The following is a 27955-nucleotide window of genomic DNA, read 5'->3' on the forward strand; positions in this document are numbered from 1 at the left end:
ATGTTAATAAAAAGTTGGTAGGCAGTTCTTTTAGTTTCAAAGTAAAGTTTTTAATCTCAAAAACTGCGACTTTGATTTTGATGTTATTACAAATTTTGTTGCAAATATTATTCCTAATCCTAAATTGAAAACCGCGTTTCGCTAGCTACTGTAATTTTGGAGTTACGATTTTTTAAAAATTTTAACCCCATCCGTAAATTTGGCACAAAAATACTTTTTTGCCAAATTTGGTTAAAATCAGTTTAGCGGTTTTTGAGTTATCGTGTTACAGACGGACAGACAGACAGGCACCATGAAAATATTTTGTATTTAGGTCATTTATTACACAAATAACTAATTTTTTAACTTAAATAACTAAATTTTTAACTAAGTGAAATTAAATTTTTTTTTGCCGATCTTAATAGCCTACCATACCTATTGGTATGGTCGGCTAAAAACACCGGACAAGTGCGAGTCGGACAGTAAAAATAAGATATAAGCGGCAGGAACACACCAAGGCCACATTTTTTTTAATTTCTTGAAAAAAACTCTTTATTAAAATCATATCTACCATAAAAAATATTAATATAGAAAATGGTTATTATTTGTTGCATACTTTCCAATATATTGTTTTTGCAAAATAACTATAAACAAAATTAAAAACGATTTATTTTGTGTTAACAGTAAAATTATATGTTTAAATAGCTAACTAGTATTCCAGCCTTCGAGGCCAACATAATGACTTACACGTAAAAATGTTTCTAATTAACTTTTCGACACGCTTTTCTTTTCGAAGCAATTTTGCAAGAAGCTAGATTTGACATTGAAGTCAAGAAGTCGTAAAAATCTAAAAATTTAAAATATACATATAAACTATGCGTTATTAAAATTTTGTGACGGCTGTAAGCAAAATAACTTATAATGAGATTTATAATTATACTATTTTTACAACATTAACGGTACAACTAACTAGTAATGTGTCGGTATTTGTATAACGCGATTTTGGAGCGGTATTTTTTTGTAACATCGTGTCGCGCTCCACAACGCATCAGGAACCTGTTAGTGAAGAACGACAATCATGATAACGACGAAACTGTAACTTATTTATAATTTACAAATAAATTATTTATAATCGCCCTTGGAGTTAGCTCAAACCGCAGTAACCGTATAGCGACGTATTTCGCCCAAGCCATCGCGCTCCTGGGGTCACGATTTCGTCGGTCGCGAATAGTAGTAACTGAACTACGTAGCGACGTGCGACCTCGATCGCGACGTGTTTCGTTCCAGCCGTCGAGTGCCTAGTCGTGAGTTCGTCTGTCGCGAACAGATAACTGGTAACGACCTATAACTGCGACGTCGTTCGTTCCAGTGGTTGCGGGACTGCTGGAGTGCTCCTAGGGTCGAGTTTTCGTCTGTCGCTGTTGGCGTTGATACTCCCGTTACAGTCGTTACGTTACTTTCGAGATCACGATTTTCGGTAGTACTGGGCATTTTTGATTGATAATAAAAATACATACTAGGTACATTCGATAGTTACAAATAAACATTTTTACAAAAATAAGAAAAAAATAAAAAAGAAATGTGATCGAAAAAAAGGGAATTTAAAAAGCTACTTTCCATTGATTAAAAATATGATCCCAATTAGATTTATACCGGGTGCGTCTCAAAAGTGGCTCACCCCCTATAACTTTTTTATTTTTTCAGATAAAAAAACGATATTTGGTATGTTAGTATATGACATAAATTAGAATTGATTGACTTATTCAATTCTTCTCGGCCACTTCCTGTTTCACCGGAAATTACTACAACTTTTGATTTTTAAATGGCACCCTCGGTATTTTTTTACTTTATTCGATAGAAAATAACATTCTGAATAGAATGACATATCATATTATGTCAACTTTTGACATTTTCGCTTAAAACAACATTGTATTTTAAATTTCAATCTAGAGTACCATTTTAAAGATTAAAAATTAGTGTTAAAAACACTAATCAAGGAGCCTTGGAAAAATAGATTTGATCATCTAATGTTTTTAGTGTCTTGTCCTGGCCGGTTAAAAGAGGCCCAAATCGTATTTGTAATCAAATCTCAATTTTTTCAAATGGAACGAGGGTGGCTGATTAGCATATTTGGAAAAATCATTTTTTTACGAATAATTTGATACCACACACTTGGTATTTCGAATCAAATTGTCGTTATGAATCGCCTGTTGCTATTTAAAATAAACCATATGAAAATTTCAAAAATTGTCATTCTATTCAGAGTGTCATTTTTTATCGAATAAAGTAACAAAATACCGAAGATGCCATTTAAAAATCAAAAGTTGTAGTCATTTCCGGTAGAACCGGAAGTGACCGAAAACAATTGAATACGTCAATCAATCTTAATTTATGTCATATACTAACATACCAAATCTCGATTTTTTATATGAAAAGACAAAAAAGTTATAGGAGTGAGCCACTTTTGAGACGCACCCGGTATAGTCTACAAAGAAAGAGAATTACATACATTTTACTAACACACAGGAATAAAGTAAGACTGATTCTATTTTGATTATCTGACATGAACATTTTACTTCTAACTTTTCCACCAATAAGGATATACGTAGATAAAAAATAATATACACGTAGATAAAAAAAAAATTAGCAGATGGCGTAGGAATCTCGAATAATGATTCAAATTATGTTACTTTTTATTGTTTAAGCTAAAATATTTGTGAAGGCCGGTTTTACAAAGCAACTTCTACTTATCTAATACTGAAATTACTATGGTTAACTAATTTTAAGCACTAAACCAGAATATATAAGTCATAATTCAATTAGTTTATCAAATAACCTACAATATGTAATCAAGGTGGCTTAATAGCTTTAATAAAAACGAGTAGAGGCAGAACAGTAAAACAAGTTTTGTGTTATCACGTACTTCGTCTATTTCGCCTCTTTAGTGAGATGCCATACCAGAAAGGACCTAATAATCTATTTAAGGTAGTAACGCTCATATAATGACTTTATTCACAACCATCGGCCACAAAATTTAACATAAAACCAGATATTCGGGCGTGATAACTACAGTCAGCATATTAAATTCTGCAATTGTACTAAACATTTATGTATGAATTCTTGACATCAAAATGCTATTAGCTCTAGTTTGTTTAAGAATACGTAAATATTACAATATATTTTTTAATTCTCAATTAGGGTGATAATATTGTATAACCCCCCCTTTTTAAAACACAAACGCAATTTTGATGATATCTTTAATCTGATCGAATTCTCTAACTTGTGGATCTTGGGTTTTTGTAGTTTTAATGGACAATGGATGCGAAGAAGATCTTGGTATCATTAAAAGATAATTCAGAAAGTCTGTTGAAAAATTGCAGAACTACAATTTTGATAAAATATTTAAAAAAATATTTTTTTTTTGTAAATTCTAGTGAATAGTACTAGAAAATAGTCAAAATATTTTAGTTGGACTGTGATTTTACTCATCATAACTTCCAAATAACGTCCATAAGCAAATATATTAGGTAATCGCAAAAATATCTCGCGAGTTTCCCAATAACCAATCCCGACAATAACCAACAGTCGAATGTTTTTTGTGTTGGAAACTTTTTGATAGTCACTGTATTCATTTTGTGGTTTACGTACCCGTCTATTGCATAGTACGCATCTGTGGTCATCGCAGCCGGAACGACTGGAGCATGGACGAGCGCCCGAAGTAGGTTTCGCTAGTAAATGGTGTATTTTTTGTTCCGGACCTCGTGGATAACGTTAAACAGTCCATAAATTATAGTAATATGATTAATTTCTAGTTGCGGGTTAATTGCCGGCCCGTCGAATAAGAAACAAGGTCTTGTCCACATGCGAAATGTTGTTTCGTAAGCACCGTTAGGCTCTAATTGGCCGCGTAATTACGTCGTTGTTCTCACTCGAAAACCGACCCCGACTTTAAATTTTCAAGGAAAACTATGTAAATTTACAACTAAAAAACATATTTTGGTATGGAATGATCTTGAAATGTATTTAGTTGGTACACTGAAAAAATAAATTGGCCATGTTCCAGTCGAGTCGTTTAAAGAAATTAAATACATTTCAAAATATACGATTATTTTTTTTAGTGATGGGAAAAACCGATTAATTTCAATATTAGAGTACTCGAGTTTCAAGCGATTGCAATAACCGAGTGATCGCTCGAGCGAAATATCACTCGTATTTAAAAATACGGGTTTTCACCCGTCGCTTGTTGTAAGTACTCGTTAACGCCAAGCGCCAAGCAGTAAGTTGCGTGCGCAGTGATGAATGGCAAGTAGCAAGCGGCGAGCGATTCGCTTGATCGCTTAATTTAGTTTTTTTCAAAGCATTGTCGATGTAGGTCGTAAAATTTTGTTCCTCAGATACGCAACGGATAAATATATATATGGCGTCGTATAAAGAAGAGAGAGAGAGAGGTATTGATTTATAGAGCGCGTCAACAGCGAGGGTTTTTTAGCGCTCAATAATAAGCTTTATTTAATACGAGGTTAATTTAAATTATTTTAAGTTAGAAATTAAAGTTTTTTCGTTATGTTGATGCTGTCTAAGAATTCCATAACTTTATTAATCTTCGAAATGTTAAAAGGCGCGAAAATATTCTCATAGGTAACAGCATTAAAGAATCTAGGCCTATGGGAAGCAACAGGTAAGCATTCAAAAAGAATGTGTCTCATTGACATTAAGTTATTGCATAAGGTGTATTTCGGAGGGGGTTCATTTCTGATAATATATGATTTGGTAAGATATGAGTGTCCTGTGAGGGTTCTAACAACTTTATAGAAAGATCCGCGTTCAAGAGAATATATATTTTGATACAGATGAAGAAGTGGCATATGTGATCTAAGTTTATTAGTTCCCTCGAGGATGTCCCATTCATTTTGAAGTATGCTGAAGAACACTTTTTTGTGGAAATTTCTGAAATCGACAACGGATGGAGTTCCTTCAATATTCTGTAAGAACGTTGCCTCGTTAGCCAGTTTGTCTGCTCGGTCGTTACCAGCAATGTCAGAGTGTCCAGGAATACACGTAAAGTTAACATTGTAGTTTCTTTCAGTAAGTTTATATACTAGATCTCGAATGCTGCAGGTTAGAGTGTTTTTGGGGTTTAAAGAAGCAATACTGTTGAGGGAACTAAGTGAATCAGATAGTATTAATGCTTCAATCGGTGGCATGCTCCGAATTTGGATAAGAGCCTGATAAATAGCTGTGAGTTCGGCTGTTAAAATGCCAGAGAAATTAGGTAATCTGATTTTTTTTATTAGCAACCGGGCTGTAAAAAGCACAGCCAACACCTTGGTCAGATTTCGAGCCATCTGTGTAAAAACAAATATAGTCACGATATTTTTCGTCTAAAATTTGTATTAGTCTAGTTTTGTAAAGATATCTGGATGTTTCAAATTATTTTAATTTACAAAGTTCCATATTGACTAAAATAGGATCCTTCCATGGAGGGGGCAGTGTGTCGGAAAAAGTGGATACAGGGATATTAGGAATGTTTTGTTGGGAGGAAAATAGGTGGTATCATATATTAATGGGGCGTTGGTATTTTGGATGAACGATATACGTTTCACTGTCTTGTAAGTTGAAGAACTTCCCATAGTCAATCAAAAAAGGCTTTGACTTAATGGATATTCCATAATTAAGAGTATGGAGAATTCTCCTGTGATACAAGGAAGAATATCCAGATAAGGCATAAAGACTCTCCACCGGTATGGTGCAAAAGGCACCCAAAGATAATCGTAGCCCCTGCGTCGTATAAATTTGCTACCTGCAATGTATGTAGAAAATTCGCTCGGCTTTTTATCGAGTATGTCACATTAAAATCGGATTTCAATTTATTTCATTCTAGGATCGCTTGCGTTCTTCGCTTGGTACTCGTCACTTGCATCGCTCGTTCATAATCGAGCGATGTCGGTTATTTCAATAATCGAGTACTAGAGCGAATTTTCGCTCGAGTTATCCCATTACTAAAAATTAGTTAATAAAATAAAAATAATCAATGAATATGAGTCATTTCGTTAGTCGAATTCGTATAATTTAGTAAAATTACTGTAAGCCAGTATAAATAATGAATAATGAAAAAACATTTAAACAAAAATAACATTTAAACTTCTGAATAACGGTCTAGGTAAAGCATCTAGCTCATTTGCCAGCTCAGAATTAGAATTTAGAGTTAGTAACTCGTATTTTCATTGGAGGACACTGTCATATTTATTTCAAACCAATAATCAACGAGAATATTCATATTATTTAATAAAATTACTGTAAATCACTATAAATAATGAATAATAAACAAAACATTTAAACAAAACAGACAACACAAAACAAATTGTTGGTTAGTAAATAATTTTTATGAACCATTTTTGAACAGAATACAAGTCTTTTAAATGACATTCAGCCGCGCCACTCCACCCTGGAATTCCATATTTCAAATTAGATTGTAAAAGGGATGAGTACAGGATTCTAAGCTGTTTGACGTCCAAAAAACTTTTCAAATAATTAAATTTAATATGAATATGCCATTCTAATATGAATATGCCATTTAAGATATTTGTCGATTGTAACCCCTAAATATTTTATAAAATCACATTCCGGTATTAGATTATTATTGGTTATTTGTAATCTGTCCCAATCTGGTTCATTATTTTTATAAATAGAGAAGGATATAAATTTGGTTTTGTCGTAATTTAGTGTTAATTTGTTTTTGACAAACCAGGTATTAATTGTCTGAAAGTCTTCCTCTGCTAATCTTTTCATATTCAACCAAGAGTAAGATTTATAAAATATACCTGTATCATCTGCGTAGCTAAAAATTTCTGCTTTTGTGTTAATTGTAAGTAGATCATTAATATAAATAATGGCCCCACCCCGTGCCTAAATGATGATTGGCGGTATACCGGGTCAGAAATCGAAAAAAAGGATGGCCTCTATGTATATTTTATGGTATTATCAACATGTTGCGTATAAATGATTAATTATTTTTGAGCACAATCTAAAAAGAAAGGGGGTAAATCTATAACAAAAAAAGAATGTATAATTCAAGAGCAACTTACAAAATCATAACTAGAGCACCGTTTAAATGTCCTAACTTTAGAACGCTCACTTAAACTTCTGATCAGTGATATTTTAGAAATTCTTCTGCAGACAGAATTCGAGGAAATCCAACCACTAAAACGCACTACTTGTTATATATGTCCATCAAATAAACAAAGAATGATGCCACTTTATTGCAACCACTGTAATCGCGCATTTAGCGCTGAGCATTTTGCAAAGTGTTTTTTAATATTGGAGGATTTGGAAGCCAATCAGTGCAAGTGAATGAACAATAATTGCATAGATATAATGAGGTTTAAAAAACAGTTTTTATATATGTTACAAATTTGGTTTATATTTTCTAATGTTTTTTACAAATTTTGTTTATAATGTTATGAACGTTGGTCTTTATGTTTTCTTCAATTCTGCTGGTTCACTGTTTCAATTCACTGTTTCAGTTTTTTAAATCCGGTTTTTTAAACCTCATTGTCTCAATGCAACTGTTGATTGACTTACTTCAATAGATTTCTGAGCCCTCCGATTACAGAGACATCAGCACATCAGTGGTTGATTTGTTCTTTAAATTAAAATATAACTGTAATAGAGTAAGTTACATTAAGCTTACTTAATAATTATTTACTGCCCAGATAGTAGTTGCTGGCTACTCTACAGGGCGGTCCGAATTGTATTCCGGAAACTTCGGCAGCGCATTCTGCGGATAAAAATAAGTAAAAAAGTTCTTATAAATGTATGTCCTAGAATGCTTAGTTTCGGAGATACAGGATGTACAAGTTTCATTTTTATTTTTATTATTTCCAAATAAATTTCTAAAGTAACGTCAATATTTGGAAGAAAATAGGTATCTAGGAGTTTTTTTGACATGAAAATTATTATTTTGATGTCAATATGACTCCTATTTGTAGAGGGCGCCACCTACATATTTTTTAACTGGTTTGAATAGTAATAACTTTTTGTCTGTACCTTGATAAAACTACTTACTAAAATATATACATTTACGACGTTTTTTAAGTAAAAAAGATCTCTTGGTAAAAATCGCTACGAGTTAGGTATTTCGAAATATTTGAGATTGAGATTCTCGAGATATTTGGAATCGAAATTATCAATACCTGTCTTTATTGACATAAATTAAACATGTTGACTAAATAGTTATTAGACTGAAATCATAAATTTGAAATGTTCTTGTGCCAAAAGTTCAACAGATATCTTTTTATAATCATTTTTTCAAAGAAAAAATTATGACTAATTTAAAAAATAAAAAGTTTCCAAATTTATCACTTTAGTAAGATAACAATCTACTCGACATTATTGTTTATTTTTTGTCAATAATGATATGCATTGATTATTTCCATTCTAAATATCTTGAGGTTGATTGTAGCGATTTTTCCAAAGATATATTTTTTACGTAAGAAAACACGGAAATATATATTTTTTCACCCAGTAGTTTTATACAGGTACGGACGAAGAGTTATTACTCTTAAAATCAGTTAAAACACATGTAGGTGGCGCCCCCTACAAATAGGCGTCATGTTGACATCAAAATCCAATTTCTCATGTCAAAAAGCTCCCAGACACCAATTTTCATCTAAATATTGACGTTACCTACTTCAGAAATTATTTGGAAAAAATTGAAATAAAAATGAAACCTCTACACCCTGTATCTCCGAAACTGAGCATTTGAGGACATACATTTATAGGAACTTTTTTACTTATTTTTATCTGCAGAATAAGCTGCCGAAGTTTCCGGAATACAGTTCGGACCACCCTGTATTAAGAGGAATACGCATTAAAAACGATAAATAAAAATGTACTTTTGTCGATTTTGACGTGAGGCAATGCGAAAATATAGCAGTTTCACAATAGAAACAATTTATTTACGAAATCCATTTGCTATTTTGGTTAATTTGTTTGTATATAACTAGGATATATTTCATAAGCTCTGAACACTGCAAAAATTATCGAACCCTATTTCGTAGATTCGATTAATGAAGGTTCGCCGACGTTAAGTCGACCTTATTTACCATAATTTAGTACGGCCAACCTACAAAATGTGCCCAAAAGAAGAAGGAAAAATCCTTTACGGCGCACAGTTTCCTTTTTTATCGGAAAACGTGAGAAACCTGCGGAGACAGAATTACGGCCCGTTGACATTTGAACGTTGTTTATCGTATTATGGTTGCGGGGCCCATAAAGCATCGACGTACGTTCACGTCGCGGTCGGCCTAATCGAACGCATATAGAAACGGTACGTACCTACTTATGCAGAATGGGATTAGGTTCGGACGGGTGACATTTCGATAAATGGCGGGAAAATTGATTTCCATAAAATGCGGGGGGCGGCAATTCTTTCGCATGGCGTGCTATATCTGGAAGGCGCGCTTTATGACGATGTTGTCCTACATCAACTTTTAATAATTTCATCTAATTAGATTTATTTCTTGTCGTGACTTTGAATTTTTATATTTATTAGCCTAAGTATAAAGTTTATTATTACCATTTTGTAGTAATAGTCCCGTAATTTAAATGTTTTAAAATATATACAGATGTTCCATTTATTGGATTAAAATACATTTGGTCTTGATTCACCCTGCATATACCATGCAATATGGTGTATTTTAATATATTTTTCCATAGCAACTGTTAAAATTGTCTTATATCTATCAAAAATAGTAGATAAAATGGTACTTTAACCGCAAGGGTAGATTAAATGATACTTTAATAGCGAGGATAGGTTAAAAACATTATTTCTTCTCGGACGTTTTTTAATTGCTTCCATTTTTGGATATTTTTGTATTAGGGATTTAATATCTGTTGGTAATTTACTTATTTCGTTTTGAGCCATTTCTGGCTCCAATTCAATCAGCAATCGACACGAAAGAGAATTAAAAAATATTGACTCAAAACTGACAACTAAAGAGACAGCTTTATTTATTTGTCAAATTACATAGAAACCAACGCCAACCCAGCACAATATTTTTTCTACTCGTAATAAATTCCTTGAAATAATAATTTCTGAATATTTTTTAAAAAGTAACTCGCTATGGAAAAAATATTGTTTTATACACGACGCACAATGGTTCAGATTCAAAAAAATCGACGCATAGAAGAAAAAAATTTCGAAAATTTCAACAGTGATATTCATCCATTCCATTTATTCTCCATTATTCAAATTTATCGTGATCCACTTTTTAATCGTAATAAAAAAGCGTACAGGAATGTTGTTTTCGTTAGATTTTGTAGTTTAAATATATCAGTTATTTGCTGATAATGGTTTAGTGTTGCTAATATATTTTGGTTCTTAGTTCAGAGACTTGAAAATAAATTAAATTATAATGGATTTTGAAGACCAAGGTAAGTACTTTTTAAGAGAATTTTATTAACTTAAATATTTTTTATGAAGCAAATAGTCACCACAAATATAGTAGAGCGTTTTTTTGAAAAAAATTAAACTTTGAAATTGCCTATCTTTAGAACTCCGCAGATCTCCGCTTCTGTATTTTATAATTTTTAAAAGGTATTATACCAAGTTTAATTTACCACAAGTATCTTACCCCAAGAGACCCCGAGGTAGATAATATATAAATTAGAATTTTAAATTGACCAATAGTTTGATTTTTGTTCCATAGATAATTTCTTAAATTATTATACTAATATTTTTTGAGTAATTCTGGAGTGGTAAAAGTATAACTATAGAGACATGTTCATCCCGTACTCTATTTCTTTTATTTTTAGGAACAATAAGCCGCAGATCAATATGTGAGAGGTTTTTGAAAATGGGTTTTAATAATAGGTCAGAAGCCGATATTATTGATGAAATTATTTCACTTTTTTGTGATAATATTCCTAACATATTATCGAAAAAAAAGCAAATTGAAAATTTAATTATGAACTATCCAATTATACTTGGAGCAGTTATATTTCCAACAATTGTCTCTGGCTGAATAAAAATTTACTTCAAATGGAAGAGAATTGATGATCTTTTGATGACCCTGGCCCTTCAAGAAGATTTTTTTTCAGAATTGTCCAAATCCCAAAAAAATAAAGAAACCAAAGGTATATATTGCCAAGGAATTAATTTATAATATCTTACAGAAAAAAAAACATGTTTTTTTATTTACATAATGATGCAAATATTGCATTATTGCTTTTAATTAATGGCAAAGATTAAAAATCAATTTATTTCTAGGAATTAGAGATTCTTACGCCTCTGAAGTTCTGGCATATGCTACAGTTTCTAATTTAAGGAAGACACATAAAAATGAGACGGCAAAAGCAGTCCGAATATTATTGTCAATCAGATAGTGAAGAGGAACTAGAAGAAAGTGGTGGTGAATCATGTCATGAAGAAAATAAGTTTGAAGACTCCATTTAAGGCATATTGCAATTTATGTTTTTTTCTTTAATTTAGACCAGACAACCTAATGGGTATTCTTTTTTAGGTTCGAAGCATTTTTAAAAACCATAATTTTTGAATAAAATTCATAGAAAATCACCCTTTTTTAATATTTTTATACTAAACAAACATAGTCTGAAATATATTTTGTTTATTCCTTGGACTATGTTTGTCATGTTAATAAATCCGCCATTAAACCTAATAAGTCTAGAATTTGTAATAAAATTAAAAATATCCTATGCGTCACTTTTTGGCAATCTGAACCACTGTGCGACGATAAAATTGCATTATCGTCTCCCGAATTTTTTTCGGTCGACCGATACCATTTTATCGTCTCGTATAAAAAATAACTATTATAAATGTATTAATATGTATAAAATAGTTCCAATTAATGAAAATGAAGAACTTGTATTTTATGATTTTGAGTAAGTTTTATGTCACCTTGAAGATTATTCAACGTAATCTAATAGAGTGATAATGTGATGCAGAAAAATCGCAATATGCTTAATTTTTGTTTTAGTAGAACTTTCTTGTAAAAATGCGTTAAAAATATTTTTTAGAGTCGATTGTGTATAAAGTAATATAGATATGCCCAGTTATTAATGACCAATAAAATAAAAAAAAACAATACAATATTTTATTTCTTCAGTGTATGTATTTCCGATCATTAGTGATTTCTTAATCACCACATCCATTAAAAACCAGACCGAGTAAAATAACGGCTCCCATTGTAAATAGACTTTCTTAAAAGTCAACACAATTGGTAAACCAAAAGGCAATAATACGAGCATTTCTGTGTCAAGAGATCGACAGTAGACCGTTATAGCCGTTCTATATTTCAGATACAATGAATGCATGATATATTCCGACCAGTCGCATTCGAAAAAACATGAACATGCGTATTTTCAGTTATTCACGATAGGCAACGTGAGAACAAAGCTTAATCTACAGATTTTGTTTACACTACCTGTTGATTAAAATTATTATTTTAGGTTTATTTTATTATGTTATAACACGCGAGTGGCATACACAATTTTATCCAACAGCAGAACTGTTTCATGTCCAATCTCTAAAGAATAATTGATTTAAAAGGATCTACAGTTCCACTGTCATTGTTGCGAATTAATAAATTATCAGGGATGTATTAATATAGATGTGCGTTTTGTTTGTAAATACTAAATAGCACTGACATTAAGACGCCATTTAGATAAATCGCGATTTTTTAACGATAAAATAATGAATTATCAACCAGCAAGTCAGATTTTAAAGAAAAATGATTCAGGAAGATCTTCTGCAACTAGGGGAGAGTGGGCATGAAGGAGCCGTTTTTCTCTTTATCAAAAAAACTACTATTTATTTATTTTTGTAAAAATCGCCAAGTAAATTATTAAATAATATAGTCATTTGCGAATATATTTGGGTAATAATAAACCAAAGATTTTAACAAAAAAATAAATTTATTCTCAATCTTAAAAAAAGTGTTTTTTGGCTTTTTCATAACATGTTAGTAATGAAAGAGACGCATACTGTTTTGAAAGAGCCAGTCATAAAAATTGCCACTAACCTAATAATAATTTGTGACTTTAACAAATAAACATTATAAAGTGGGTTAAACTTAAATTTTACTAATAGTTTCTACAACTTTTTAAACAAACACAGTGAACTAAAAAAAAAATATATAAAAAAAGACCTTCAAAAACAAGAGTTACAAAAAAAATTAAGTTGTCCCTTTTGACCGCAAGATTCATGCACCCATTCATTGCATAATTTATATTGGTACCAATCCTCTACACTTTTGCTGTAATCTCCACCACAACATTTACAAATGTCCTTAACATTGCTCTGGACAACACCAGGGACATAGGCCTTTTTTACTTTTCTGTTGTGGCAAATAGATAACATTTTTTACTGATATTGGTATTGGACGTCAGATCACATAACGAATCATTACTATCATCGTGAAGTGACATCGGCCCATCGCTTTCACTAGAGTCAGAGGAAACTCTTAGCGATTTTATCGATTTCTTTGTTTTCATTTTTTGCAAAATTGTTTTATTCTTTTTTCTTTTATTTAATTCTATTTCTTCAATTCTGTCCTTTTCAGGTGTGTCCGTTATGATTGCGGAACGCATTTTTCTGCAAGATTTTTTGACCTGTTTTCTGGGTCCAGCTTTTGGAAACGGACGAACAATTTCAGGCGATATCATCACGCATTCCTTGGAAGTGCTAGCTACTGGATTATCATTCGAGTTAGTTGAAGCTGATTGTAAATTTAAAGGCTCTGCTAAAGGTATCCTATCCGCAGTTTCACCGAAATTCATATTTTCGTTATCAGCCTTCTCCGCATTGTTTTGTGAGGAAGTGCTTGCGATTGCTTGAGGTAAATCAGCATTTTCAGCAGAATCGTCAGGCCTATCAGTTACGAAAGAAGGAAGAAAATCATCTTCTTTAAATATACACGAGTTCAAGGGATATATTCCAGTTTTGTAAAATCCCTGTGTTATATTATGGGGTGAAAAAGCAGCCAAATAAGCATTATTAACAAATTGAGCTATGTGGTATATTGTCACCGTTGTTCCCGCATTTGTTAACATCCATTCATTCATGGCAATTCTGTACCTGGTTTTAAACGGTGAGTAAACACCGACATCTAAAGGCCGGAGTCGGTGGCTACAATGGGGTGGAAAAGTTAAAATTACAATTCCATTTTCACGTGCCATTACGTGTGATTACTTTCAAATTTATATGAGTGGCATGATTGTCCATTAAAAGTAAAGCAGGATTTTCCTTTGAGGGTTTTACAATACTAGCAAAATGTTTAAGGGATGCTATAAACCCGTCTTCATACATCCAACCACTTGGATTCGCCAGCCCTAAGCTTCCGGCGGGAGCTCCTATTAACATGTTGTCTCTAAAGTTTACCCTAGGAAAAACGAAGACTGGTGGTAAAAACGTCCCTGCTGCATTAACGAAAAACAATAACGTCACTAAGTTGCCCCTCTCCGCTAACGTTACCTGGCCCACTTGTTTTCACCCCCGTTCAGCAATAACTTTTGGAGGATTTGAAACAGTTGTGCATCCTGTCTCGTCGCAGTTAAAAATCATGTGAGGTGGAAATTTGTATTTCTCAAAAACTGTCTGTAACTGGGAGAAAAAGTTTTTAACATTTGTTTTATTAAAACTGCTTAGCGTAATCGAATGCTAATTTCCTAACCTGACTTCGAGTTAAGCCATGACATATTTTGGAAGCCGTTTTGAGATATTCAGCAATGACCTTTTCCTGATCCGTAGAAAATATTCGTCTATTTCCTATATTAGGGCGGTGAACATAGTTTTGAGTTTGTTCATTTTTTACCTTTTTAATTATCTTTGCCAAATATGCTCTTGAAATTTTAATAGAAATTGCTGTTAGATTAATCTTTTGGCCATGATCTAAGACTGCCAGACAGCTGGATCCGGCCTTTCTCGCTTATTTGTTTTCTTCTTAGTTGGTGGTACCATTATTCTAATAACAAAAAAAAATTACAGATGTATGTTATGAAAGAGCCAGGTAGATAGGCATGAAAGAGCCGGCTCTTTCATGGCACATTCCTACGGCTCTTTCAATGCAAGTGCATTTAATAAACATAATCTAACCTATCCTAACTAATCTGGTTTAAATAAAGCGTGTGCATGCAAGAATATCAAAACTAATACTTACAGATATTCGATGAAATATAAAAATCGACTTTAGTAAACCCAGCGAGGCACAGAACGAAATAATGTTCGAAACGATTAATTCATATATAGCTTCAGAAAATCAACATATCAGTACTGCGCATTTGTTTACCGGCCGATTCATTTGACACTTCTGTTGACGACTGACAACTAGGGCTGCTACACAACACTAATTGTACAAAATCTAAATTTGCTGCGGTTTTAGTACAAAGGCAGACGGCTCTTTCATAGCACGGCTCTTTCATACCCACTCTTCCCTACTTGGGGCTACAACATCCTGAGCAAGACACTGGCCAATTGTATGAGAATATTATCCGCCACATTACTGGCAAATGCTGGAGTGAACATGACAGGTGTTAAAAAGACACGGAGGCTAGCCATCTGCAACGGTTGCTGATATATCGAAGAGTCCATCAACAATAAAATAGAGATTGCGAAAAAGATTCACGGTGCTGTAAGTGTTCCAGAACGAGCCGTTGTAATGACAGAGCCTATTTCAAGCAGTGGAGGGACAGCATCTGGAGGCATACAAGGTTTTACAGTTTATGAATCTACAAAAAATCCATTTTCATTTAATGTTAATTTAAATAAATAATTGAATTAGTCATTTATGAATAAAGCTTAATAGTTTCTATAAAATGGTCTGGCTATGAAGTTATAACACATTAGTTTGTTATATCTTCAAAAACTCACGCCTGTCTTATTTATTTTATATGCATGTATACATGTGAGTAATGTCTGTATAAGTAGTAGCTGTTGGATAATAGTATTTTAAGTTTCAATCTGGCGGATGTGTTCATAACAACAATTTGACTCAAAAAAACAAGTATTAGTTATGATTAAACGTACAATTTGGGCATCTTTTAAACGGCCAGGAAAAGTCACGAAAAACATTAGATGATCAAACCTACTTTTCCAAGGCTCTTTAATTAATTAAAACATTAGATGATCAAACCAACCTTTCCAAGGCTCTTTGATTAAAAATTAGCGGTTTTAACACAGTCATGGCCCTCTAGATTGAAATTTAAAATAGTATTTTTTTAACTGAAGATGTAGGTATTTTTTTATGAAATGACCAAAACTTATTGAATACGTTTATATACCAAATCTCTTTTTTATCAGAAAAAATAAAAAAAGTATAGGGGTGAGCCAGTTTTACAAACACCCGATATCAGTTTAAGCTGAATAAAACATTTTCTAAAGAAAGGGAACACTATAACTTATGTTTTTTTGGTATTTCATCTCGTTATTTAAATAATTAGCGAAATAATAGATAGTGTGGGTCTTTTTAAACTTGGTGTTTTCTATCATGTATTCTGATATTAAAATTGATATTAGAGTATGAAAATTAACTTGTTGAAAGTCGATTTATATTGATATAATAAAAATAAAAAGGACTCGTTAGTGCACAATCTCCTGCGTGTTGACCGAGAAGCTGTAATTAAGAAAGAAAGTGTAGTTTGAAGTTCAAGGTTTTATTTAAATAAAAGAGAAATATTAAATAGCTAGTGGCGTTCGAGATTAATACCGAGAGACATTCGAATTGTCAATTAAAAAACTTAGTTTCTTTTTGTCTCCACGTATAGACAAGCGGCGCGTTGTCCGTTTACAGTCAATAAATCCTATAGGCAATTTTTGTCGTACTCAATAAAATTATATTTAATTAAGTACAATATGTCTGCAAATGCACTTAGATTGTTTTATTTTATAGTCGATTTTATATTTTCATTTTATTTCTTTGTTATTTTTTTGTTTCGCAACAGGGTTATTGATATATCCGCTGAGACGTATAATTTTTTGTAGGATAAGCTCAAATTTCTGTTTATTTAAAGAACCACTGAGCAATAATTTGATTCTATCGATTGTAAACAGTGTGACCTTTTATATAAAATAAATATTACATTTTTTAGCGATTTGTTTTGGTTGCGATATCCTTGCAGATTTATAGGATGTAAAGTTCGAGTATTTAAATATAGCAAGCAGAGGCGTAACTAGACACATACTTTTAGGGGGCTAAAGTCTTTTTGGGGGGATTAGGTCACTATGAGATAATATTGCTTTGAGAATAAACCAATTTTATACGACCCCCAGATGTCATCTGGGGGGGGGGGGCTAAGCCCCCCCAAGCCCCGCCTTAATTGCGCCACTGAATAGCAAGGTTTATCACAACATTTTTCTACCACAATAAAACACTATTCGCCACTACACTGTAAAAAAAAATGAGTGAAATTTCACTCAGATTTCACTCAATACTTTCTCAATTTCTGTCCACACCCGATTGAGTGAAATTTCCACTCTACAGAACCGAGTGAATCTTCAATTCTCAGAGTGAAAAGCACTGAGTGTTTTCACTCAATCGAGATTAGACGAAAGACTCCTTTTTTACTCATTATGGTTTACCTTGAGTAGGATTTTGATCGATTTTGATAATTTATTCACTTTAAAATGAGTGAATTCGCTAAGTGTTGAGTTCAAGTACACCTTTTATTGAGTGACTTTTACTCAAATTTGTGTTACACTTAACTCGATTAGTACTCATATCTGAGTATTAATTTCACTCAGTATTGAGAAATATATTCTAAATTATTTTTTTAAAAGCTATATGTAAGCTAACTCGTTATTTTATAACAGGTGGGCAGGTGCCTTTCAAAGGTAAGTTTCAGTTTAGGACATGGTCTCGAACATGTCCATTTCCTAAAATTCACTTTTGGGAGGCATCTGTTCACTTGTAATAAAATAACAAGTTAGCTTACATAGCTTTTAAAAAAATCATTTAGAATATTTCGTTTTTTTTCAAAAATATTTTTATTTGTCATTTTTATTTGACAAAAACAAATAAAACCAAATATAACACTATTATTATAATATCAAAAACATTTTAAAAAGTTTTCAACTCTTTTTGGAAAAAATACAGGAACTTTTTAAGCTAGATGTCTAGAAAAGTTGCATCACATCGCAAAAATCCGCTTTATTAAGAGCATTCGTCAGCTCGGCTACCAACATTCTCGAATATTTCTAATTTCTAAACTAACTTTTAATAACGAAAATCCTCCGGAAAATCCAGATACTTTTCCTCCTGAAAATTAAAAAAAAAATGTTATTCTGCCAAATGTTCCAGTTCCCAGTTCCAGATTGAGGGAAAGTACCTAGATTTTCGCTACGCTAATTAGTCCAGGAAACATCAGAGCATTGCGGCAATCAGTAGACGCAGTCGAATTTGAATATATGTTGGGCGGATTTCTGCGATGTGAAAAAAAATGTTCTTAACATAAAACATATTTAGGAGTTATGAGTTCGCATTTGCTTCACCACGCCACGCGGCCACTGTCACACTTTACATCACACACACACACACACTATGGACTTGTAACCTGGGCACCTTCGAAGGAACAAGACAACCTACGACTTGAACAGATAATTAAAAACTGAGGAACAGGGAAATAGCTTATTCGGTATCGAAGAAGCGCGTATGACGTATGATTAGTAATGAGCGAAAATACTCTAAACTGGGTGATTTCACTCAAATTTTTATTGTGTAAAACTATAACTTGAGTTTTTAAGTGAATTTTTCTATTCCATTACTCAAAGATAGGGGTTATAACTCGAGCATGAGCTTATTCAATAGCTATTGATTAAATAGAGATCATATTTGAGTAAAATGATGAATTTACTCTATTTTAGATAAAATGTACTCAATTATTTCACTCAAAAAATTCACTCCCTGAGAAATATGTGTTCACTCAGGCTGATTTTTTACAGTGTACACATCAGAACGGACGCACGATGCGCTATACAAGTTCAAGCATCGTCAGCAGATGACTATTTCTCATTAATCTTCTGCTGATGATTGATGATGCCCATGTAGTTAACGAAACGCGTGTACAGTGTTAAAAATATAGTGTTTTGGTGTATAGTGGTGAGCTAGTGTTATATTTTGAAATTGTAACGCCAAAGGTTGTGACTCACAAACTCAAATTAATTTTCTTCACATTCTATTTTTCTGACGTAATTATTTTGATTAAATATAATTTGGTATTAGGCACTGAGTTTTTATATTTGATTAAAATAGAGTTCATTCAAATAAGCAATTATGTAGTACTACTTTCCGACAAATTCTTCGACTTGGATGAAGAAATAAAAATTGATGAAGATGAAACTTTTGACGCAGTAATAACTGAAAAGAAATGAAATGGTGAAAGTAATAACTGAAACAGAAACTAATAAGTTTCTGTTACACGGGTTGGTGACTAAATAACCATTTTTGCAAGAAAATGAACAACTTTAAGGCCAAAAACTGTGATTTCATTGATCCATTAGCCAAATAAAATGGAAATTAGAATAGGGGTATCATAAAAAGACTAGAACGACAATAAAAATGCAAGAAAAACAGGTGCAATTTTTAGTCAGCATTCTTCATTCCACACGAATTATAGCTCAATATACGCAAGTACTACTAACCTCTCAAATCTTTTATAAAAGTGGATATTTTGTATTTTATACCTGTAGATATTGTGCTATGACTTATGTAGATATATTATACAGGGTGTCCCAGAAATAATAGATTAATGCAGATATTTTAAGGGGTGGTAGATTTGATCAAAAGAAACATATTTTCTCTTTACCATTTTTAAAATAAATTAATAATAACCAAGATATTTAACTTTGAAAATGTAAAAGAAGTAATGGTAACAGAACCACTGGCGATAACCGGCTATTAAGGGTTTTTTTCACGAGATTTTCAGATGATGAGGACTGTGACAGTGACAATATGACAATCTGCCAGACAAATGCGTTTGACAATGTCAAATATTCCAAGAGAAATATACTTTACAATTGGTAGAATACTTGCAATTCCTGTACAACCAGAACACGCCCACGGAGATATTCTTATCCCAGAGTTCTTATCCTAGTTAAAGACAATGGTATGTCCTAGTTTAATTATTTTAATGCCTAGAATGTACGAATTCATTTTGTAAAACATGTTCAGGAAAACAATGAACTTTGCCTCATGCTGTAACTAAAAACCTTTTCTTTAATTTCAGTTTTATAGCTTATTTTTTTTATATATAGTACTAAAACATATTTCTATATTGTAATGACTGTTAGTAATTTGTTTTTTTTTGGGGCTTAGTAAAAATCTAATTGTTTTTTTTCAAATTTATATGTATGTTATTTTATTTTGTACTATATTTTCTTAAAGTTTATATTAATTGAACCCATTTTTATCTATATTAGTTCAATAATGCATAATATAAAATATAATAAATTAAATTTCCTTTCCAAAAACAATTGTAGAATAAATAATAAATTATATAAAATAAGGTCAGTGAAAACAAAAAAATCCACATAATGTCAAATCAAATTTAAATGCTTCAATTGAAACCTCAAACAGAATTGTCAAGGATGAGACCTATGACGTATGCATAAACACATGGATAGCATTGGGGTGAATATGCCAGTAGTCGGACATACACCACTGGTCGGACAAAACGTATTTATTTGGAAATAAGTTAAAAATATGGCTTGGTTTGGTTTATTATTGTTTCAAATAATTAAAAACCCAATCCTGTCAATTCTTCCGCTTTGTTCTATAACATTTTCTTTGCCTAAATTGTCACCCTGAAACCGTTAAAATTCTGGAAAGTGGCCATATCTTTGTGCTACCTTTGTGCCTAAATTAAATGGGAGTTTTCATCAATACAATGAAGATGCTTTAAGAAAAACAGTCCAAATTGTCTGAGAAGATATGTTACCAGGATTGAAAACATAGCCGTTTGCGGATTTCCAATAAAAAAACAGGCGTTGCTTAATACAGGTGAAAAATTGTATCTAGAAGAAGAAAAAGTGAAAACGCTGTTTACGAATGGAAGCATCATTTTATGAACCGCGTTGCTATCGTTTAAAAATGATTTTTTCATATAGATAACATACAACAATAAACGGTATATAATGTTCAAGATTAAATTAGCTTTAAAATTATACACATATTAAAGTGTGTAGAATCAGCCAATCACAAAGTGTCCGTTATGGTAACTACCCGGCCGGATACTGACATGCACTGTCCGACTACTGACAAAACAGCACTTTATTACTTAAAAAGGTAATTAAAATCATTGGTAGGTTTATGAAAAAATTGTTATATTTAACGTGAAGCCCAATAATCACACTATCTATTTCATAAAATTTAATTTCCTTGCCACAAATAATTGTTATTTTTTATACAAGACGATAAAATGGTATTTTATCGTCGACCGAAAAGATTAATTTAGTTAGACGATAATGCAATTTCATTGTCGTGTATAAAACAATATTTTAGTTCCATAGCGAGTTACGTTTTAAAAAATAATTCAGAAATTATTATTTCATGGAATTTATTACGAGTAGAAAAAATATTGTGCTGGGTTGGCGTTGGTTTCTATGTAATTCGACAAATAAATAAAGCTGTCTCTTTAGTTGTCAGTTTTGAGTCATCAATATTTTTTAATTTTCTTTCGTGTCGATTGCTGATTGAATTGGAGCCAGAAATGGCTCAAAACGAAATACTAAGTAAATTACCAACAGATATTTGGGCTGAGGCGACAAACGCCATATATCCAAACTACTTCCATTTAAATCCCGAATAACTTATGAAAAGGAATACCAAAATGTTCAAAAATGGAAGCAATTAAAAAACGTACGAGAAGAAATAAAGTAAAAACTTTATTTCTAAAAATTAATAATATAAATATAATAATTAATAAATTAATTTCTCTATTCTGTTAAAAAAACCTATCCTTGCTGTTAAAGTATCCTTTAACCTACCCTTGCGGTTAAAGTACTATTTTATCTATTATTTTTGATAGATATAAGGCAATTTTATCATTTGCTATGTAAAAATAGTATATTAAACAAAGAGTTTCGAAAACAACGTTTTGCACACGAGTTCGATAGTTTACTGGCTCGAGCCGCAGGCAAGAGCCATAAGTCGAACGAGTCTACAAAGAAGTTTTCGAACGAGCGCTAAATCCTTAGCACACGACAGTTTGCAAAACGCCAATTTCAGATCGAGTTTTCCGTGTGTCAAACTGCATTTACTAGGCTAGTCGTAGAAAAAGAAAATTTAATCAACAATTTAAACTCAGCTTTTTCTAAACTGTCCGACCACTGGTATATCCACCCTATACTACTTCCTTCATATTTTTATTCAAAGATCCATATATTATAGCTTTAAGGTTCCATAAAAGTTTGACCTATCAAATAGTTTATTCTTTCAAGTAGTTCCGCCTTTTCCGAGAATATCTTGGAGGGACCCGAATTTATGTGCCCAATAAAAACTACGACCGACCAATTCCAATGGTCCGTTCTCGTTTCGGTTCGTCAGCCGGTACCGCTAGTAATTCGATAGTTCTAATGGCGGCCATTAGACCGAACCGTGCGTCGTCCCACCAATGAATGGCGTGACCTTCGCTACGAGTTAGTCATTCACCGTAGACAATAGAAATGTTTTCAGTGACAGTGCGTTATTAAAATGGTAATTACTGCTTTTTTTTACCAATTTCGAATCGGTTCTTTGTTGTGCCGCAATCGCCGATTGCACCCGCCGCGCTTGGCCTCAAGCTTTCCGGTCAAATTAGTAGCGATAAGTTTTTGTTTATGTAATTCCGAATAATTTGGAAGGGGGTTATTATCGAAAGGTTGAAACTCATAAAAAAATACATTGTATGACCTCGACTTATTTTGTATTTGTTGAAAAAATAAACGGGTACTGCTATTTCTCCACTAAAACAGACGTCGAGAAATACTAAAATATATTTTTTTTATAAAATAGGTACCACTAGTTAGAATCCAATCCTAAACTAGGCTGTCTGTGACTTTTACTGCGAAAACAAATTTGTCTAATCAACAAAAAAATACTTGAAGATTCGGGATTCAGGCGGTGGATATATGCATACTCTGTTTTTTTTTGTTCTCAGGTAAGATTTCGACAGACGATGACAGAAAAAAAGCAGATGACGGGTCATACCAATCTAATTATTTCACTAAAGAAAGTTTCTAATATTTTTTAAGTTAACTATGTATGTATGGGTTTATATATAAATCCGTCATGCGTCGTCTTTTGTTTTTTCTCTCTCAGTTTTATTGGTTTATTTCTAAAATGACAGATCATATTTCAAAATTATTGGAGTGACGGAACGATGAACAATGCACAGGCGCGGACGCGTATGAACTCGACTTAACATTTTTGGGGCTTGTCAAACTCTTGCCAAATTATAGGTTATAATTTGTGTCAAATTATGTCAAATAACCTGCATTTGGGAAGATGATGCATTTTTTGAAGTTGAGTGGAGTTAAGTTTCAAGTTAAGTTTGAGACGCACTCCGGATGCGTCTAGAAAGTGGCTCACCCCAACTTTTTTTATTTTTTTCAGACTAAAGAACGAGTTTTGGTATGTTAATATATGACATAAATTAGGATTGATTGACGTATTCAATTGTTTTTAATTACTTCCTGTTTCACCGCAAATGACTACAACTTTTGATTTTTAAATGGCACCCTTGGTATATTTCTACTTTATTCGATAGAAAGTGACACTCTGAATAGAATGACATATCATATGTCAACTTTTGACATTTTTGCTTAAAAACAAATCGTATTTTAAATTTCAATCTAGAGTGCAATGGCTGTGTTAAAAACACTAATTTTTAATCAAGGAGCTTTGGAAAAATAGTTTTGATCGTCTAATGTTTTTCGTGTCTTGTCCTCTGGCCGGTTAAAAGACCTGACCAAATCGTATCTTTAATCCTATTTCAATTTTTTGAAATGGAACATGGATGGCTCATTAGCATTTTTGGAAAAAACATTTTTTACGGATAATTTGGTACCACATACTTGGTATTTCAAGTCAAATTGTCATTATGAACCGCATGTTACAATTTCAAATAAACTATATGCAAAAATGTCAAAAATTGACATATGATAGGTATGTCATTCTGTTTAGAATGTCATTTTCTATCAAATGGAGTAAAAAAAATACCGAGGGTATCATTTAAAAATCAAAAGTCGTAGTCATTTCCGGTGAAACAGGAAGTTACTTCAATGTAAAACAATTGAATACGTCCATCAATCCTAATTTATGTCATATACTGAAATACCAAAATCTCGTTTTTTTATCTGTAGAAACAAAAAGTTATAGGGGTGAGCCACTTTTGATACTCACCCGTCAAGAGATACGAATTCGGTTAAATAAGACAAAAGTTGCGTTATTATAGAAGCTTGACAAATGTCTGTAAAGAAAGCTTCCGTATCTTGATTAATTTCCGATTTAGGTATGTAAAAAATGAACAAATATGTTTACTTAAAATTACAATATCTTTAGAACTACAATGATATATTGTTTTACCGAAATTTGATGAAAATATATATACCTACACAAATGCTAATAAGTCTTTAATTGCCTGTTAAATGTGGGTCAATATAATGCACAACACTGTACTTATTAATAACTAATTAAACTCTATTACTTTGTTATGAATTAAAAAACAGCTTTGTAATTTTAACCCGTTAGATATATTAGAAACTTAACTGAAATGTCAAGGTTAAATAACACCTTATAAATTTATCTACACACTTTGACATTTCCTGCAATAGAAAAAAGTTTGATTTTTTTAAAACTTAATACTATTGCCTTTGATTTACCTATGTCAATTGAGATAAAACAACTCTTAGTATACAATATGATATTGGGACTCTAAGTGATGCTTAGACTTTTGGAACAGATTTATTAATTCATTATTCATGAATATAAACTAAATTTAATAAATCTTTGTTTGAATAATTTAATTCCTGGCATGTTTTATTTATAATTGTTAGTAAGTATATCTTTACTGATTTTTTAGACAGGCCATCATGGCTAAAGTTTATCTAATGAGAGAGTACGTATACTCTATATATACGTAACGCAGTGACAGCTGTTGTCTGTCATTGTAATTCACAGATAAAGTGTATTTGTGTGTAATGACTATACTATAAAATCCCGACATATTATGATCACTGAAACACAAAATTTAAAATCCAAATATGGCTAAAAACAATTTCGGGATGTTTTTGGCGTGTACGGAAGAATTTACTGTTCCTATATTATTATAAATTTTATTGAAAGTTTTAAGTTAGTTTTTAATAAAACTAAAATTTCTTTTTTACACAAATTTAAATAATCTCCAGGGTCAGTTTTAAATAAAAAGTGCAAATATTTTTAAGGATGGTATATTTCGACTCCAGAAACATATCGTATGCGGTTTTTTTCGCGAAAAAAAATTGAAAATGTTGTATTTTTCGAAAAGAAAATTTAGATTTTTTTATTATTGGTTAAAAAACATACCTAGTATCTTGATAATATGGCGACATATGGAGACTACTACATTTAGAAGAACGGACACCCAGTAAAAATGTGGTTCTCAAAATTTAAGCAATTTTTTTTTAATTTTCAAAGTAAAATAACTCGGTTATTTTGGACTTAACTGAAAAACGATAAAGGAAAAATACAATTCCAAGGAGATGTACCAGACTTTTAAAAACATTTGCACTTACTTAACACTTACCATGTATATCTAAGATTGTCATGTACTACAATAACTTCAATTAAAAGAATATTTTCATACCATTAAATGAAAGATTTTTTTATTTTGTTAGTTTTATTTGTTAATGGTCTAAGGCGGTTTCTTTGAAGACGAAACAGCGCCATATGCTCTCTATTAATTGACTAAATGAATAGGCTTAAGTACCGTATGATCGCAAAAAATCGGCGTCAAAGGCGGTTGGAGAATGGCAATCGATGATAATTTTGGCGAGGTCAATCTCTAGACGTCATTTACAAAAATTGACATAAAACTTGTGCAAAATTAACACTAATTACGGAATAATTAAAAAAGAATAGAACATTTCCATAAGTCATAGCGTTATCGCGCCACTTTTCATCCGTAAATTTTTTATTCCGGTCCGTCAACGGAGAAAGATCGTACGGTAAAGGACGCCTTGACACTTTTTTGACGAATTTAACCTAACCCCAATAAAAATATAATAGTATAAGAGCTAGCAACGCGTCGCACGTCGGGAAAACAGATTTTGAAAACAGGGCTGGAACTCAGTAACTAAATGGCGATCGGAATCAGGCGGTGAAGAATACTGACCTTGGCCGCAAACTAAACTGACAACGACATTATTCTTCATCGCTACCGAGTGCTATTTCGTTACAGAGTTCCACCTCTGGTTCTTTAATATATATTTTGGTATGCTCTTGTCTGACCAAAGCATAGATCGTCTGGTTGCCGTTAGACTACTGCGCATCACATCTGTACAGGGTATTCCATTCTCGTGTTGTTTATGGGATTTCTCGTTTATGAGTGGAGATAATGATGCGATTTTTCACATTACATTGCTACTTTTTATGAAACTAAATATTCCACACATTTTGTTTGTCCTAGCCTCCTTAGTTCCTGAAATACAGGGCCAATTTGTGATGCCTTGATGAGCAGATGTTAAATACCTGCAAATCATAAATAAAACGTCTACCGGTCGTCAGACGGTCGGCACTGTTCAGAGAGCATAGCGAAAGATATATTACAACTTAACAAGTATAGCTAGAGACGTGGGAAATATAAAATAACTTACGATAAGTTACTATCCCCAAGTCTCTTTCTCACGCTGCTGTACGCTAACCTAACCTAACCAGTTCTCTTAAAATTCCCTATCGTTGCTATCTCTTAGACCAGGGGCGGATACAGAAATTTATTTAGGGGTCAAAATATAAAGCAATGTAGAATATGCTTTTTTAAGGGCGCCATTTTAGCGCCAAAAGCCTAATATTTTACACAATTTCCAGATTTTATGGGGGGCGAGCCTCATGCCCCCCTCTGTATCCACTTTACTTAAATGCTCCACTGTCTTAGACTATAAGTAAAACAGCGAAATCTCGTTATGAAAATGAAAATATAAAATTACACCAATCACAAGCACATCGTATATCCGATGGACGGAGACATATGAAAATGCAATAAATTTAAAAACTGCCCAATTTTCTAACCAATCAGAGTCTTTAAATTCAACCAATCAAATTAATATCGTATCGTCCGGATAACGGATAATGACGATGAATGAAATCAGTATTCTTAATTGTTTTTGGCTTACCAGCACCCCGTGCTGCGCTACGTGTTCACTATCAGTTTGCCGTCCCCTTCAGCGCAGAAGATGCACTTGCTCTGGGCGCGGTGCTCGGTGTCGGCGTCTCCGGCGTCGTTCTCCTTGGCATCGGCGGCCACGGCGGCGGCGCGCGCCGGTTCCTCGGCTGACGCGCCTTCCTCCTCCCTCCTCGCCCTCCTCTTTCGCAGTTGTTTTCCGACTGAAAAAGAAACAACGGACAGTTAAGTATAATTATGTCCATTGTTGTATTATGTTTTATAGGGTTTCTTTTTCTGAATAGCGATACAAAGATGCGGTTTCACATCACTTTACTGCTCTTTTATAAAACTAAAGATACTAAGATTTGTCCCTTGGTTTCACAAAATACAGGGCAGATTTGAAAATGTTGCATTGAGAACAAACATCTACGCAGAAGAACAAACTTCTACGCTAATTAAAACCACTAATTTATTCCACTAATTTGGAGATTTTGAATGAAGCTTGAGTCCCATAGAGTTTTGCATGTAGAACTCAGTGGCGTCACTAGATTTTCGCTGGGAGCTCTCATTCTTGAAATACTACCCAAACTTACGTTTTTTTTAAATGGAATACCCTGTATTATATTATTTT

General features: G+C 32.6%; 1 protein-coding gene across 7 annotated transcripts in view; it reads right to left on the bottom strand.

Annotated features, from left to right (window-relative positions):
• The window catches only part of LOC115877651 (mushroom body large-type Kenyon cell-specific protein 1), a 117156-nt gene extending 89748 nt beyond the window's left edge, over nucleotides 1-27408 (bottom strand). For all 7 annotated transcript variants that reach the window (XM_030893904.1, XM_030893901.1, XM_030893902.1 and 4 more), the window contains exon 1: nucleotides 27335-27408. The gene's annotated coding sequence lies outside the window, so the exon portion shown is untranslated. The remainder of the gene's footprint in view (nucleotides 1-27334) is intronic.
• Nucleotides 27409-27955: the final 547 nt, after the last annotated feature.

Source organism: Sitophilus oryzae, unplaced genomic scaffold, assembly GCF_002938485.1.
Source record: "Sitophilus oryzae breed Bouriz unplaced genomic scaffold, Soryzae_2.0 scaffold_1496_pilon_pilon, whole genome shotgun sequence".
NCBI classification, from domain to species: Eukaryota; Metazoa; Arthropoda; class Insecta; order Coleoptera; family Curculionidae; genus Sitophilus; species Sitophilus oryzae.